This window comes from Leopardus geoffroyi, chromosome A1 (genome assembly GCF_018350155.1).
Source record: "Leopardus geoffroyi isolate Oge1 chromosome A1, O.geoffroyi_Oge1_pat1.0, whole genome shotgun sequence".
Lineage (NCBI taxonomy): Eukaryota > Metazoa > Chordata > Mammalia > Carnivora > Felidae > Leopardus > Leopardus geoffroyi.
Window position 1 is genome coordinate 135,270,326 of NC_059326.1, and position 16,559 is coordinate 135,286,884.

The 16,559-nt window shown below is 39.3% G+C and overlaps 1 long non-coding RNA gene across 1 annotated transcript in view; it reads right to left on the reverse strand.

Annotated features, from left to right (window-relative positions):
• Positions 1 to 16,559, reverse strand: part of LOC123606622 — a 438,079-nt gene that overhangs the window by 99,255 nt on the left and 322,265 nt on the right. The gene's annotated exons all lie outside the window — the stretch shown is intronic.

Below are 16,559 nucleotides of genomic sequence, written 5' to 3' on the forward strand. Positions count from 1 at the left end.
AACCAAGAGTTAGCTCAACTGACTAAGCCACCCAGGTGCCCCAACTTGCTTGTTCTTAATCTGGTACTACCAGTGAAGAGATAGACAGTGCTCAGTAGATTTGCTACAAGAGGAAAGCTCCTATTGGGACACATTTTTTAAGAGAGTTAGTCTGATATAGAGAAATAGGCAAAATACATCAAAAATAACTGCAATAAAAATAGAAAAGATGGAAGGAATAAGTTTGGAGTGGGTGTGTGTGAGAGAGAGGAGAAGACCAGGAGGAAGGATTTGAGGGAAGAGGTTTCTGGTAAAGATCTTGTGTACTCGGTACAGTGTGGGCATTGGGAGCTTTCAAAGTTCTCCAGGTGATTCTAACATGCAGTCAAGTTGTTGAATCACTGACCCATATCACCCTACAAATGGCCATCAGAGTAAACTTTCAGTTATTCTCATTTTATTGTTTCTTATAAAAGATATCACATTCTTTCCTTACCAATCATTGTTACATGCCTTCCTTTCATTTATTCTTTTAACAAATGACCTGTAATAGCCATAGGTAATTATTTTACTGCCCTAAGTCTTGGCCTTTAACTTGTAAGATGAAAATAATACTATCTACTTGTAGCTTTGCCTAAAAGATTAAATGAGGCAACATTTAGAAAGCATTTAGCACAGTGCTTGGCACATAGAAAATACATAGAAACAGTGGCAATTGCTAGTAATAACTCCCCTTATTCTCCCACAGATGATTTGCTAAGTATACACTCTACCACCGAAAGCATCAGGCTAACCACTTCTGTATCTTTGTTCATGTTGTCCTTTTCCCAGAATATAGGCCCCATTTTTCTCAGTCTAAGCCCTGCCTCTCTGAAGTTCTACCTCCTTGAGATCTGTTTAGGTGATCTCCACATATACTTTGCCCTAAACAATCCCTCCCTCTTTTGGCCTTCCTAATGACATTTTTGTCCTCATTCTTAGGTGGTCCTGAACTGTCTCTTCACTTTACTATGCATGTTAAACATTGTCTCTGCAGTTATCCTGTAAATCCCTTGAAATCAGTATTGGGTTGGGCCATCATTGCACATCTATGGCCGCGCGGGCAGAGCCCATTTACTGTGTCAAATTGAATTACCATTTGCACCTAAGAAACACCCAGTAGATGGCAAACTCCACGAGAACAGAGACCCTGTGTGGGGGATTCAGCTAAATCACCCCAGGACTAGCCAGGTGCTTGGATATGCTAGGGCTGCCATAATCAAATAGCAAGTATTGGGTGACTTAAACCACAGATTTACTTTCTACATTTCTAAAGGCTAGAAGTCTGAGATCAAGGTGTTGGTAGAGGTGGTTTCTTCTGAGACTTCCATCTTTAGTTTTGAGGTAGGCTTCTCTGCATATGTGTCTTAATCCCCTCTTTTTATAAGGACACTAGGCGTATTGGAGTAGGGCCCGCCCTAATGGCCTCATTTTCACTTAATTACCCTCTTTAAAGATCCTGTCTCCAAATAGAGTCACGTTCTGAGGCGCTGGGAGTTAGGACCTCAATATATGAGTAGGTGAAGGAGGCACACAATTCAGCCCATAACAGTGCTCAGTAATATTTTGGGTTTTTAAAAAATTTTTTAGATGTTTATCTATTTATTTCGGGCAGAGGGAAGAGCATGAGTAGGGGAGGGGCAGAGAGAGAGGGGGAGAGAGAGAATCCTAAGCAGGCTCTGTGCTGCCAGTGCAGAGCCCAACTCAGAGACCTGAGCCGAAATCAAGAGTCCCTCAGTAACATTTGTTGAATGAATGAATGGCATCTGGTTCAGCATAACCTATTGGGTTCCTATCTTAGGTGGTTGCGGTAGGAAGACGAGGAAGCTATAATTTTTGCCTGAAGTGTCTTACCAGTCTGATGGAAGAAACCATCATGCACAATTTCAATAAATGGAAAATAAACTAAGTTAAAAGTACACACAGGGGGATACGTGAGACAGAAGAGAAGCATTTAGCCCTGGAGGGGTTTCCAGGAGGGCTCCCTTAAGGTGATAATTTCTGAAGTGAGTTTTAAAAGACAAATGAGGACCTTATAGGAAGGAAAGACAAGAAGGAATTGGTTTTAGCATAAGATGATTACACTGTCTACAGAGTGGTAGATGGATTTAAGGCAGGGGCAGTATTAGAGACATGCAGAAGAATAAAGAGATGATTACAGTAGCTCAGGTGAGAGATGAAGAGTGTAGGCCAGTGGTAGTCAGGGCATGGAAAACAGCAGATGTAAGAAATATTCCAAGGGTAAAATCCACAGGCTTTTTAGGTTGGCTGAATATGGAGGTGATAGAGAAGCCGAGGTATAGGAAAGCTCAAAGGGAAGGTGACGTGCTGAAGAACCTGTGTCCATGTTTTAAAACCACCACAATCAGCAACACAGGCGACTCGTGAGAAATGGAAATTCTTAGAGTCCACCCTAGATCCCCGAATCAGAGTATCTTGCAATCTCGCTGTGCGCCCCAGGAACCTATTTTAACAAGCCCTCCAGGCAATTCTGACACCTGCTAAAAGGCGAAACTCTGAGGGTAAGAAACATTTTCTTTGTATCCAGGAAAAAAAATTATCTCACCTTTGTTTCTTTCTAATAACTCTCACTGAATTATTCATGCCCTAGTGTTTGCTGAATATCCCAAAACCAATTAGTTGAGGGAAGGGAGAAATTGTGGGGGGGATTTGGATTGTCTCTATGTGTGTGTGTTGGGAAAAGGGGGGTGGGAAAATGCCCAAATACAAATGATCTCTATGCATCAAAAGATTTTCTGAAATCTGATGTTTCTCATTTATACACTCAAATTTAATATATGACCTAGTTTGGGGGAAATATTTTGTAGTAAGGACACCAATCAAAAGGAAATATAAGCACATCAGCGAAAAAAGTTCCAATTTGGGGAGCAAGATTTGGAAAGCACAGTTTTATTTTGATTGCCCAATACATTACTCATGCCTAGTAAAAGAAAGGATGCATTAAAATAATTGATCGATATCTCAATAGATGTTTTAGTGGAACCCCACGGTGGAATCAATAATGGTGACCCCAATGCAATGACCTTTGGAGTTCACAATTCTGCTGTCTCACAGGTTATTTCCAATTGACTTAATAGGAAACGTTCAGGTGCAAAACCAAATGGTTCAATTCCTGGCAAATCATTAGTAGTTAAGTAATTAAACAATCATTCACTTATTAACTTTTCCAGGTACCCTGGTCACACTTGACATCACCAATATTGCTTGGTAATTATATAAATTATTCCTTTTCCCCATTTAGTAGTTATCCAAAAATATATTTTCATGAAGATAACAGACCGGGACATAACCTTCAAAGCATGGCAGTTGGGGAGGGGGGGGGGTGGTGAATCTAGGGTGCTAAGTTCTCCCAAGAATGACTGCTAATTCAGAACATATACTGTGAGCAAGCAGAAGCATATACTCATATACTCATATACTGTGAGAAGCAGGTTGAAACAACAAGGATTTGTTTCATGTATTACTTGAAATTTCAACAAGCATGAACATTTAATAAGTATAAATAATAAAGTAGTCTTTTAAAAGTACAATTTAAAAAGAAAGAAAATATCTGGGTGAAGAAAAAAACAAAGGTGTCAAAGTCAAAATGTTTTGGTTCAATTCCTGATTCTGCAACCTGTTAGTTATATGATCTTGGGTATGCTTCTTAGCCACTCTAGGCTTCAGTGTTCTCATCTTTAAAATAGAAATGCTTACCTCAAACCCTTGCTGACACATTAAAAGAGCTAATATATGTAAAGCACTTAGCGCCATGCCTGTCAAGATGAATACTGAATAATACTAGCTTTGGAAGCATCTCAGATCAGAGTTCAAACCCCAATTCTTCTACTTACTAGCTCTATGCCCTTGGACTAAACATTTCACCCCTGTAAACCTGTTTGTTGGTTAGTTTTTAAGATACGTAAAATGAGGACAAGATTATCTATCATGTAAGACATTGGAGGATACCGAGTAGACACTTAACAAATGATGGCTATTATACATTAGCTCTTCAGCATGGATTTTATCTTCTACGTCAGTTTGCTTCCATTCTCTCTGTTACTTAGGCTCAGTTCAGTCCTTGGTACTGCCCACACTGGGCCTGGCAGAGGACCTTCTTCACAAAGAAGAGATGGTTTTCTTCATTTTGTGTGTTTGTGGAAAGGCCATCTTACATATGTCTGCTTTTAGACCTTCAGGAACCACCGCATGGGGACCCCATAATTGGCGGGGGAAGAGGGCAGAAATATCTCAGACATATTTTCTTGATGTTTTTGCATTTTTGCCGACACAGCCTCTGTCTTGTTAGAATGAATTCTTGGCCATTTGGCCTTCGTTGAAGCCTCAGATTCAGCCGGGCACAAGCAATGAGTCAATATAGTCGGAAATGGATGAAAAGAATGTCATAAAAATACGAAACCACAGAAGGTGATTTGATATAACTACATTATTTTGTTGTGGTTTCACCTCTCCACGACAAAAACACAACATGAAAAACAAAATGTCAAATGATAACACGGAAAAAGTATCTGCAATAAGTATAGCAAAGTGGTAGTGTCCTTAATATACAAAGAACACTTGTAAATCATTAATATGAAAAAGACTAGTATCCCAATAGGACAAAAAAAAGAATGGGCAAAGGATAGGAATAGAATGTTCACAAAAGAAGACACACAAAGAATGAATAAATGGATGAAAAATTATTGAACTAGTAACAAATAAAAGTAAATGAAAACTGAAATGTAAACAAGTTGAAAAAAAAAAACCCTGAAATTTCTTCAGGTGATCAAAGGATTTATAAGTTGAGAATTCCTAGGGTAGATAGGGTATAGGAAAACGGTACTTTACAAAGTGTTGATGGAACTTCTCAGAAGGGCAATGTGTATCGGGTAGCACATATCAAAAGTTTTAGGTATAGGGGCACCTGGGTGGCTCAGTCAGTTAAGCATTCGACTTCTGATTTCTGCTCAGGTCATGATCTCATGGTTCATGAGATCAAGCCCTGCATCACGCTCTGCACTGACAATGAGGAGCCTGTTTAGAATTCTCTCTCCCTCTCTCTCTGCCCCTATTCCCCTCTCAAAATAAATAAACATTAAAACTAAAAGTTTAGGGGAGTCTGATGGCTCAGTTGGTTAAGTGTCCAACTTTGGCTCAGGTCATGATCTCGTGGTCTGTGGGTATGAGCACCATGTCGGGCTCTGTGCTGACAGCTCAGAGCCTGGAGCCTGCTTCAGATTCTGTGTCTCCCTCTCTCTCTGCTCCTTCCCCATCTCTCTCACTCTCTCTCTCTCTCTCTGTCTCAAAAATAAACATTTAAAAAAATAAATGAATATTTAAATAAATATTTAAATATTTAAAATAAATATTTAAATAAATCAATAAATATTTTAAAAAATAAAAGTTTAATGTGTATAACATTTGATCTACCAATCCCACTTTTAGGAATTTATCCTAAGATAAATGGTCAAGAGGTATGTTAAGAATGTTTGTTCCATAACTGTTCATAATAGAAAAAACTTTCAAACACTCAAAATCTATTCATGTGATTAGTTAACAATAAAAAACGGATCAGTGATTTTTTCATAAGAGAAAAAACACGTCCATTACATATATTGTGCATCTATTGACATGATTATCTGTCCCCAGCATAGGAGAATAGGGTAGCAGAGAAACAAGCTTGTGCAAAGGCCCTCTAAAGGGAGAGGCTTCTAGCCCACATGAGGTTTTGTCATCAGCTCTATCTTTCTAGACTCCACGCTAAGTTAAAGCTGGGAGTGGAACTCCTCCGGGCAGGGCCCCTATCAGTCTTGTTTACTGCCGTATCCCAAATGCCCCAGCACAGTAGGTGGTTGCTAAACTGAATTGCATGACATTTCTATAAAAGTGTGTCAGTGAGGGTACACAGAAGGGTGGGTGGAAGGATGCTTGCCAAATGTTAACAGTGGTGAGCTCTAGGTTGAAGGATTTGAGGTAATGCTTACCTTCTCGCTTATACTTTCATACCTTCTGCTTATTTGAAATTTTAATGACACGCATGAGCCAGTTACCTAATTAGAAGGAGCGAATCACGTTATTGTCATCTAAAAACCCCAAAACCAAAAAAAGATCCGGATGGGGAAAGAAGCACACCGCTGGCCGTTGGACTTGGATGCAAGCAGGGTGCTTCGGGCAGCCGCAGCTCGCTGTCGGCAGCTGCAAAGGCAGGGGGCATAATCCAGGGGTCGGCAAATGTGTTTATCGGGAGCTCAAAGAGGAGCTTCGCCAGCACCAGGGTTGCAGGCCCACTGCCCTTGCTCCCCTTCTTCCATCACATGGCAGCAGCTACCACTCATCCTTTAATGCCTGACTCAAGTCTCACCTTCCCTGGAAACAGCCCCAGTTCTGGCACCTCCGTTCTCGGGCTATAAATGATCCGTTTACTTGCACGTCTTATCCATTCATGTGAGCTCCTGCAAAGCAGGAAGCATGTTTTATTCATCTGCTATTTTCAGGGCTAGCATCATTCGATACATAGCAAAAGCTCAACAAATGCTTGTCTACAAACCAGCAGACAGTAGCTGATGTCCCCTGGGCTTCGCGATACACCTGTTACTGTGCCCCAAGAAATCTCCCACATCCCCAAGTTTTCCTGCAGCTGGCTTGGCCTGGCCCCCCAACTGTGCGGGGCCTTCAGTAGATACCCATTCACATGGGGGTATCCAGGTCTGAGGGATGGAGATAGTGTACCTCCCAAATATCATGAAGGTTTTAGGATGCTGCCTTTCTGTGTCTTCTGACTGCCTTTTACCCTCCTGTGTTCAAATAAAAATGAGAGAAGAGATCAGTTTAAAGTCATGTGTCCAGGCACCAAAGCTTTCTGAAGGAAGAGACACGTATTCCTCCAATGCATGATTTACCCGGAGGTGGAGAATATAAAGGATCTTTCATCACACCGATTCTCACCACCATGTAGGCACAACCTCACACATCAAAGGGCTCTGGGCAGCCCAGCAGTTATATAGTCTTCCTCTGAACCCCTTAGCCATGGGCCCCCACATGCATTTATGCCAGGCAAACACTGGGCAGCCAAAGGTATACAAATGTCACCTGAACAAAGAGAAATAATGAAAACTGGGAAGTTATGTTGCCGACAGACTGGCAACGTTTTTATCTGATTTTGTGAGGTTTCTCTCTCAGGTTAAGCAGGAATGCAAACACTAAGCTGTTCCACCTGAGCTGAGCTTTTTAAATGTTGCTGCCTTGGAATCAGAACTGTGAGAAATGATAATGTTTCCATTAACAACAAGAAACGGTGTTAGAACAGTGTCTTTCCTGCACTTCAAAAAAGCCTGACAGGGTTCAGAGGGGACGCTCTCAAGAAGTTTATGGGTGAACATTCAGCTTCCTGTTCATTCTCTTCTATGCCTAACAGTGCTTTTACTTCTAGGAATACATTTTACAGAAATAATCCAAAATATGCGAAAGGGAGTCTTGCATTATTTATATAAGAAAGAAGGGAGGATGGGAGGAAGGAAAGGTGGAAGAAAGGCAGGGAAGAAAGAAGGAAGAAAGGATCAACCTAAAAACCTTCCACTGTGGGATATTTAAATAGTTGATGGAATTCTATTCAAGATATTATTGTGAATTCATTAAAATAATTTTTGAAGAGTAGCAACCACATGCTTGCTATAAATGCTTGCTATGACTTTTGGAGGAAATGCAGAATACTAGTATCATTAACCACACATATGTGAGGAAGACAGAAAGCATATTATTAATACTACATATTATATATAACATATATCTCATTACATGTTTATATACATACATTTTTATATATGCAAAATAAAATGGAGATCATGCTATATGCTTATTTTTATACCCTACCTTTGGTATATAATATTTTATTTATGAGCATTAAATATTCCTTAAAAATATGATTTTCAGCACCTGCATAGAAGTCTATCATGTGAACATCCCACCATTTATTAGGGTGAACCACACAAAAATGTGTTTTGTAGGTCATCATTTATCAGCTGTCAATAATTTCATATGCTGGATCACCTGGGTGGCTCAGTTGGTTAAGCGTTCAACTTCGGCTCAAGTCATGATCTCACAGTTCATGGGTTCGAGCCGCGCATTGGGCTCTGTGCTGACAGCTGGGGCCTGGAGCCTGCTTCAGATTCTGTGTCTCTCTCTCTCGCTCTCTCTCTCTCTCTGCCCTTCCCCTTCTCACACTCTTCCTCTTTCTCTTTCTCTCTCTCTCTCAAAAATAAATAAACATTAAAAATTTTTTTAATAATTTCATATGCTTCAATTCAGTACAGTTGACCCCTGAACAACATGAGGGTTAGGAGCTTTGACGCCCTGCACAGTCAGAAATCCATGTGTAACACTGACTACCTAAAACCTTAATTACTAATAGCCTCCTATTGACCAGAAGCCTTAATGTAACACAGTTGATTGACATGTTTTCTATGTTATATGCATTATACACTGTATTCTTACAATAAAGTAAGCTAAAGAAAAGAAGGTATTTAGAAAATCAAAAGGAAAATGCATTTATAGTACCGTATTGACTGAAAAAACCTGCATATGAATGCACCCACATGGTTCAAGCCCATGTTGTTCAAAGATTAACCGAATTTATCTAACTACCATTGGGGGCACTTGGGTTTTGTTAATTACTCATAGTGGAATCAGCTTAAACAAATATTTAATGCATCTTATGTTATTTGGATGAAATTTCTAGTAGGAGAATTTGTAGATAAGCACATTTTTGAGGTTCCCCAAATATTTTTCCATATTGCCCTTCAAGAACTTGTACCAATCCACATCCTCATAGCAGTCCTTGTCATTCTGTTTTTATTGCACTCCAAATGCGAGAAACTCCTTATAGTTTCTTTTTAACACATAATACTCTAGAACAAATTGCCATGTTTCCTTTCTTTTCCATTTAAGATAACTGGCTCCCCAGAATAGTTGTGAACAATTTGTTTCATCAAAGCTTGTTGGTGTGGAGAAAAAGTTTTCTGTTGAAACTCTCTCTGGGAAGATCCAAATTAGAAATCAGTTCTGAAGTCTGGAGCGAGGAACATATGGGCTAGGTTCCATGCAAGGTAAACACGGCAACAAGCAGAAACAGGGAGGTGGAAATTCCAGAGTAAAACTCAGAATTCTCAAGGTTAGAGTCTAGAGAAGTGATAGAAATCCACCAGTTCAGACTGGAATAGAGTGAAGTGAAAAGTATGACAGCCATTAAAAGAGAGGGCTTGGATGTCTTTGGTGTCTATCTATGACCAGTGATGTCTCCATCTCTGCCAGAGTAACCCAGTGTCTCAATCAGCATCCGCATCGCTACAGAGACCTGAAACCTGGCTGTCACAAAATCAGATGGCAACATGGTGCTGAGTGATGGTTATAGTCTAGGGGACAAGAAATAATAAAAAGATGAGAGCAGATCATTGACAAGGTGCCCTTCTATGGGGATTTCTATTAACTCCTTTCAGTGTAAGCAGCAAATCTCCCACTGGTTCAGATAAATACCCTGACAAGGGTAGTAAACAATTCCTTGGCCATTCTGACTACCTACCCCTCAAAAGGAAGAATACTGGGAGGTTTGAAGGGCCCAGTATAGCCTGGGAGCTACCCAGGACCTCTGTAAAGGGAACTCAAAGAGGGACTTTGTCCTCCGGAAACAGCCTAAAGAAAAGGCAGAAATCCTCTAGCCAAAGTGACCCCAGGCCAACTAAAACATCAAGCTGAATAAAAATGTGGAGACCTTTCAAGGGGAGGCTCCATAATGAGCAATTCCAAAAGCTTCTTTCAGCCATGGCAAATTCCTGGTTCCCAATAAAACTCCAGACCCCCAAGTTTGCTTGCCTGGGGACTTCCTCTAGGAGCAAAATACAGAGCTCCCTTGGAGCTTTTCAAAGACCTTTTCACAGATTGTCACGTCCTCACCAACAGCAAGTATACCATCAGCAGAAATGCATAAACCAGTAAACCAGCTTGGTTCAGCTCATGAACACACCCAGACCTAATTTTCCTCCTCCAAGCTCATTGGCTATAAAGACATTCAAGCTTCAATAATTTAGTTTCACACATCACCGGCAACTAAATTTCATACTTGTCAAAACTTAATGAATTGCTTTTGAGCTGTCGGCCAGAGTCTGGAACTGACCCTAGTCCCCGTGCAGTTTCCCTCTTTAAACCTCTCAGATTCCTATCCTTTCATTGTACAACCAGCAATAAAAACAGGTAGTCAGAAAATGGGTCTTTAAGCTTCTACATTTCAGAAAAGATGAAGAAACTCAGCTTTCATTTCTTTTAAAAATAGTCCCTCTCCTACTTCTGATTCAGGAGTTATGCATGTAGAATTAACTCTACAAGGACTTCTCAATTATATATAATAAATTTTCTGTTCATACTTGTTCATCATATAACAATTTAAACCAGTGGTTCTTGGGGTGCCTGGGTGGCTCAGTCGGTTAAGCGTCCGACTTCAGCCAGGTCACGATTTCGCGGTCCCTGAGTTCGAGCCCCGCGTCAGGCTCTGGGCTGATGGCTCAGAGCCTGGAGCCTGTTACCGATTCTGTGTCTCCCTCTCTCTCTGACCCTCCCCCATTCATGCTCTGTCTCTCCCTGTCTCAAAAATAAATAAAACGTTAAAAAAAAAATTTTTTTTTTAACCAGTGGTTCTTGTATTCTTTCCATAAATACTTCCTTGGGCATCTGACCTATCTCCACAGATAACCATTTTTCACTGCTATTGTTGAATTTATGTACATTAGCATGACTTTTTCTCTTTCTACTCTATAGCCAGTATTAGCTAACTTCACCTGAGAAAAGCTTTGAGGGTTTCAATTTCCTGGAAGACCCACTTAAAGTCCTAGAGAACATCAGTGGACTAGTACCTATTTTGAGAACCTTTAGACAAATCTTCTCTCACCTATTCTTTTTTTTTTTTTCATTTATTTAATGTTTATTTATTTTTGAGAGAGAAAGAGACAAAGCATGAGCCGGGGAGGAGCAGAGAGAAACGGAGACACAGAATCTGAAGCAGGCTCCAGGCTCCGAGCTGTCAACACAGAGACCAACACGGGGCTTAAACCCAAAAAACCCAAGATCATGACCTAAGAAGTCAGACGCTTAACCGACTGAGCCACCCAGGTGCCCTATCTCTCACCTATTCTTTTTTTTTTTATTATTATTATAATCTCTCACCTGTTCTTAAGTGCTACCTCACAGACTCCAGATGAAACCCCTCAAACATTGCTAATGAGATTGAAAATTTATGTCTGGAGCATTTTTTTAAATATTTGTTTCATTTATGTTTAGCCAGTTTACATGGTATTGTGGTGATTTTTAAAAAAATTTTTTTTCAACATTTATTTATTTTTGGGACAGAGAGAGACAGAGCATGAACGGGGGAGGGGCAGAGAGAGAGGGAGACACAGAATCGGTAACAGGCTCCAGGCTCTGAGCCATCAGCCCAGAGCCTGACGCGGGGCTCGAACTCACGGACCGCGAGATCGTGACCTGGCTGAAGTCGGACGCTTAACCGACTGCGCCACCCAGGCGCCCCTTAAAAGTAAAAACTACAGTAGAGCTTAACTGAGTTTATACTTTGTTCCCAATATACTCTTAGCCCCAAATTTTTAACTCCCATGAGTAATGGGCAGATCATACTTTTCCATTTTATTAGAGAAAAAAAAAAAACGGCTTTATTTTAGGCTATTTTTCCACTTTCAGTATGACCAAGAAATCTCTTACCAGACTCTAGCCACAAACAGATAACTATAAAGCATGGATAAATTATACAAACACAAATCAAATGTCCAAAGGCTATTATTAGAGTGAACTCAAGCGGGTATACTCTGGGTAAAACCTTGGCTTTGAGAAAAGGGATTGATTCTGGCTGAATTAACAGTTTTCATGCCTTTGGCTTAAAGTCAGGCTGAAGTCAGTGTCGCACAGGGTGACTATACCTCTAATAAAAAATCACATTTGGAGGGGGAGGAGGCCCAAAAGACGGAATTGGGGGCAACCACAGCTACAAGAAAACGAGAAGGAAACTTCAAAAAGGAGTGATCCAAAGAAGTGAAGCGCCAGTTTTTTATATACATTCTTCCCAGGTGTCTATCTGAATGACCCTTAAATCACAAATGCATATGGAAGATCTCCAAGTCCCTCATAAATAAATAAACAAATAAATAAATAAATAAATAAATAAATAAATAAATAAATCACACTAAACTGAAATTTGAGCCACCACCAAAGAGACAGCATTTGAAGTCTGAGTCACCAAGTTAATTGCCTGCTGAAACAAACAAAAAAAATGTAACAGAATTCAGAACATCTATAACCAATCGTTCACAATGTTCAGGGCATGGTCTAAGATTTCTTACCAAATAAAGAAACTCTCCTCAACAAAATAAAGGAAAATATTCTCACAATAAATGAAAAGGCCGTAAATATCTTCCAATAAATGAAAACTATTTTTAAAACTATATAGAAATACTAAAACTGAAAAACACTATATCCAAAATTAAAAATTCACTGAATGCGCCTAATAATACAAAGGAAAAGACAGAAATGCCAGTTAAGCTTGAAGACTTATAAATAGAAAAAAAGTCCGACCTGAAAGAAGTGGGGGGGTGGGGGGAGAAGATTGGAAAAAATGAAACAGACTTTCATAAACCCATGGACATGTAGAATAATTTTTTTGAAAAAAAAGTCTAATATATGTGTAATTGGAGTTCCATGAAGAGAAGAAAGACAAAGAGGGCATTGGAAATAATTAAAGCTATAATGACTGAAAATCTTACAAGTTTGTGATAAGACTTAAATTTACAGATCCAAAAAGCTCAGTGAACTCCAAACAGGAAAACTCTGCCCATTATTCAAATTGCTGAAAACCAAAGATAAAGAAAAAATCCTGAAAAAGTAAGATGAAAACACATTACACATGGGAGAATGATTCAAATTGAATGACTTCTCATTGGAAATTTTGGAAGTCAGAAGAGTGGGACTTTTTTCAAAGGACCAGAGCAGGGAGGAGCACTATTAATCCTGAATTCAGTATCCAGTAAAAATACTTTTCAAGGATGAAGACAAAAGACACTTTCATTTAAAATAAAACTAGGAGAGGGGCGCCTGGGTGGCTCAGTCGTTTAAGCGTCCAACTTTGGCTCAGGTCATGATCTGGCAGTTTGTGGGTTCAAGCACCACGTTGGGCTCTGGGCTGACAGCTCAGAGCCTGGAGCCTGCTTCAGATACTGTGTCTCCCTCTCTCTCTCTGCTCCTCCCCTGATCACTCTCTTTCTCTCTCTCCCTCTCTCAAAAATAAATAAACATTAAAAAAAAAAATCTCATGGGGCGCCTGGGTGGCTCAGTCGGTTAAGCATCCGACTTCGGCTCAGGTCATGATCTTATGGTTTGTAGTTCGGGCCCTGTGTCGGGCTCTGTGCTGACAGCTAAGAGCCTGGAGCCTGCTTCAGATTCTGTGTCTCCCTCTTTCTCTCTCCCTTCCTCACTCTCTCTCTGTCTCTCTCTCTCTCAAAAATAAATAAACATTAAAAAATAAATAAAAACAAAATAGACTCTGAACTTTTTAAACTTTTTTCCTTCAGAACACAGTACACAATTCACTGATTTTAGTCAGATACCAAGATAATTTTCTACGTTCAACCTAACTCTATTAACATATAATTACCCCTCATGGAAGTGGGACATCACAGCTTATTCCCTTCCTTCTAAGTCCTCTTTAAGCAAACATACTCCTCTTCACCTCCTCCCCAAGCCCAATCACCAGGCAAGGTCTATGCACCCCTGTTTCCTCATACACATCCTCAAAAATTCTTGACCCCAACACAAACTCATTTTTCAAAAATTATAATCTTAATTGCCTCTTGAGAGCAGGTAGGAAAGGTTGTCTCAGATTGACTTCTATTTATGAACTAAATTATATCAACTGGCTTTTGCTCTCATGATGTGTTTTACTGTTTTCTATATAGCTGCAGGTTTAATATTCTCTAATTCACATAATCATTCCTCCTTGGCCCACACAATTCACTGGAAATTATTCTCTCTGGGAAGTTCTCTGCTGAACCAATCCACGATCTCAAGATGATGTCAATGTGGAATGAAAATTTTTCTGTTATGGTGACAGTGAATTGGGTATGGCAAGCTAAATGCAAATTTCAGTTAAAGAAAAAAAAAGGTGGCTAGGAATAGAACATAAGTGCTTTTGACTAGATCTCTAGCAAGAAGGATTGGTGATTCCCCTATGACTAATGTCATGACAAGTTATAATCTGAGGAGACACTCAAGTCTTAGATTATAAGATGTATGGTATAAGATTCATTATATGGCAGGCATAAATAGTGAATTAAGCTAATACAATTGCACAGAGCTATAGGCCCTGAGATGCTCCCCAGAATAATAACTGAATGAAGTGTCTCCTCTTTCGTTTCAGAAAGATGAGTTGTGGGTATGTTGAGAGATAAAAGTTGTCTGATAACCACCATGGTGGGCTTATAAAAGTCAAATACAAGGGAAAAAAATCAGATAGTGAAAAAAGGAAAAAGTGAAAAGGTAAAATTCCCAATTTCACCCTTCTCTCTCTCCCTCTCTCTCTCTCTCCCTCTCTCTCTCTGTCATTTCTTATGTTCCATCCCCCATTTCTCAATCCTACTTCTGAATGGTAAGTAGTTTTAAGAGTTACTTGGCTAGCATTCCAAAAATTTCTATTTATATGCGTGTTCTCAAACCCCTCTCTTGCCTTTTTAAGATAAACTTTAAAAAAAATAATTTTAGATTTAAAGACAAGTTACAGAGAATTCACATCCAGGCCCCCCTATTGTTAACATTTTACATAGTCATGATACATTGATCAAAACTAACAAATTAACATTGATATATTACTATTAACTGAACTATACAGTATATTCAGATTTCGCTAGCTTTTTCATTAATGCCCCTTTTTGCTGCTCTAAGAGTCCATCCGGGATCCTCGTTGAATTTAGTTGTCATATCTCCTTAGGTTCTCCTGCTTTTAGTCTCCTCTGACAATTTTGAGGAGTATCGGTGAGAAATTTTGTAGACTGTCTCTCAATTTTGATTTGTCTGGTGTTCCTCTCATGATTACATTGGGGCTATAGATATGGAGAAGCCTACTGCAGAGGTAAAATGCCCTTTTCACCATATTACAACAGGGGGTACACAGGATCAACATGGCTTATCACTGGTGATATTAATATTGCCCCCACTCGGCCAAGATAACATCTGCCAGTTTTTCCCCTATAAAATTAGTATTTTTTCCTTTCTATACTCCATTCTTTGGAAGCAGGTCATTAATCCAACCCACACTCAATGCAAAGGGGATTAAGTTCCATCCCCTGAAGGGGGTGTCATCTATATATATTATTTGGAATTCTTCTCAAGGGAAAAATATTTCCCTCCTTCTTTATTTATTCATTTAATTCTTTATATCAGATGAACCTGTTTATATTTATTTCATACTTTAAATTATAGTACAATATTACACTGTTCTTTTTAACATACATGAAATCATTTTATGTGAAAAGTTCTGAAACTTTTTGATTTACATAATCCACACTATTTTTCCATATCAGGCTGGATAGATCTACTTCACTGTCACTTCTACAAAATATAACATTGTAAAAGTGTTTCGTATTTTACCTATTCAGTCCTATTTCATAAGATATTTAAGTTGTTTTAATTTTTATTCTTATTCAAACAATGTTCAATGAAATTCTTGCGTACATCTTTATGTATTGCAAGTCTATATCAATAAGCTAAATTCCTAACAATGTAATTGCCAAGTCAAAAGTCATGTGCAATTTCCAATGTGGTAGGTATTGTCTATTTGTTTTCAAAAGAGTTGTACCAATTAATAATGGTGGTGGGCTTTTAATACATCACTGCATTTGTAGCAGGGACCCCACTTTCTCTTTGTAATTGTGGTGCAGAGACCCCTTTTCTACTTACAGCAGGCTGTTTTCTTTATATTTTGTGCTACAGACACACAAACCTACAGAAGTGGACTTAAGTTTTAGTCTTAGGTGGACATGTTCTGATCAGAAATTGACAGAAGCCACAGAAATAATGGGAGAAATAACTCGAGGCTTGCTAGATCATGGGAGCAGAAAATAAAAGCCAAGAGAAATATGACCAGAAAGGGTAAAAGAGGTGGGAGGAGTAGAGACCTCAAGGAGACTCAACACCAGGACCTGCCAAATTAGAAAAATAGACCAAGGTATGACCTTAAGAAAGAGACTGTTTCAAGAGCTTCTTGACATAAGATTCTAAGAAAATGGAATAACCAGATCTGGATATAAGGCTAACCCTTGGAGTCATTCTTAATATTTACCCAAAGAGATCAAGCACACCAGTAACTGTTTTGTTAGGGACTAGCAACTGAAAGAGGTGATGATAAAAAGGAGAAAATTAAAATCCAAAGCCTGGCTTGTTCTGTGCAAGAGATAGCTGAATTCTAAAAAGAGGTGTTTTGCTTTGTTTTGTTCCCCTCTAAT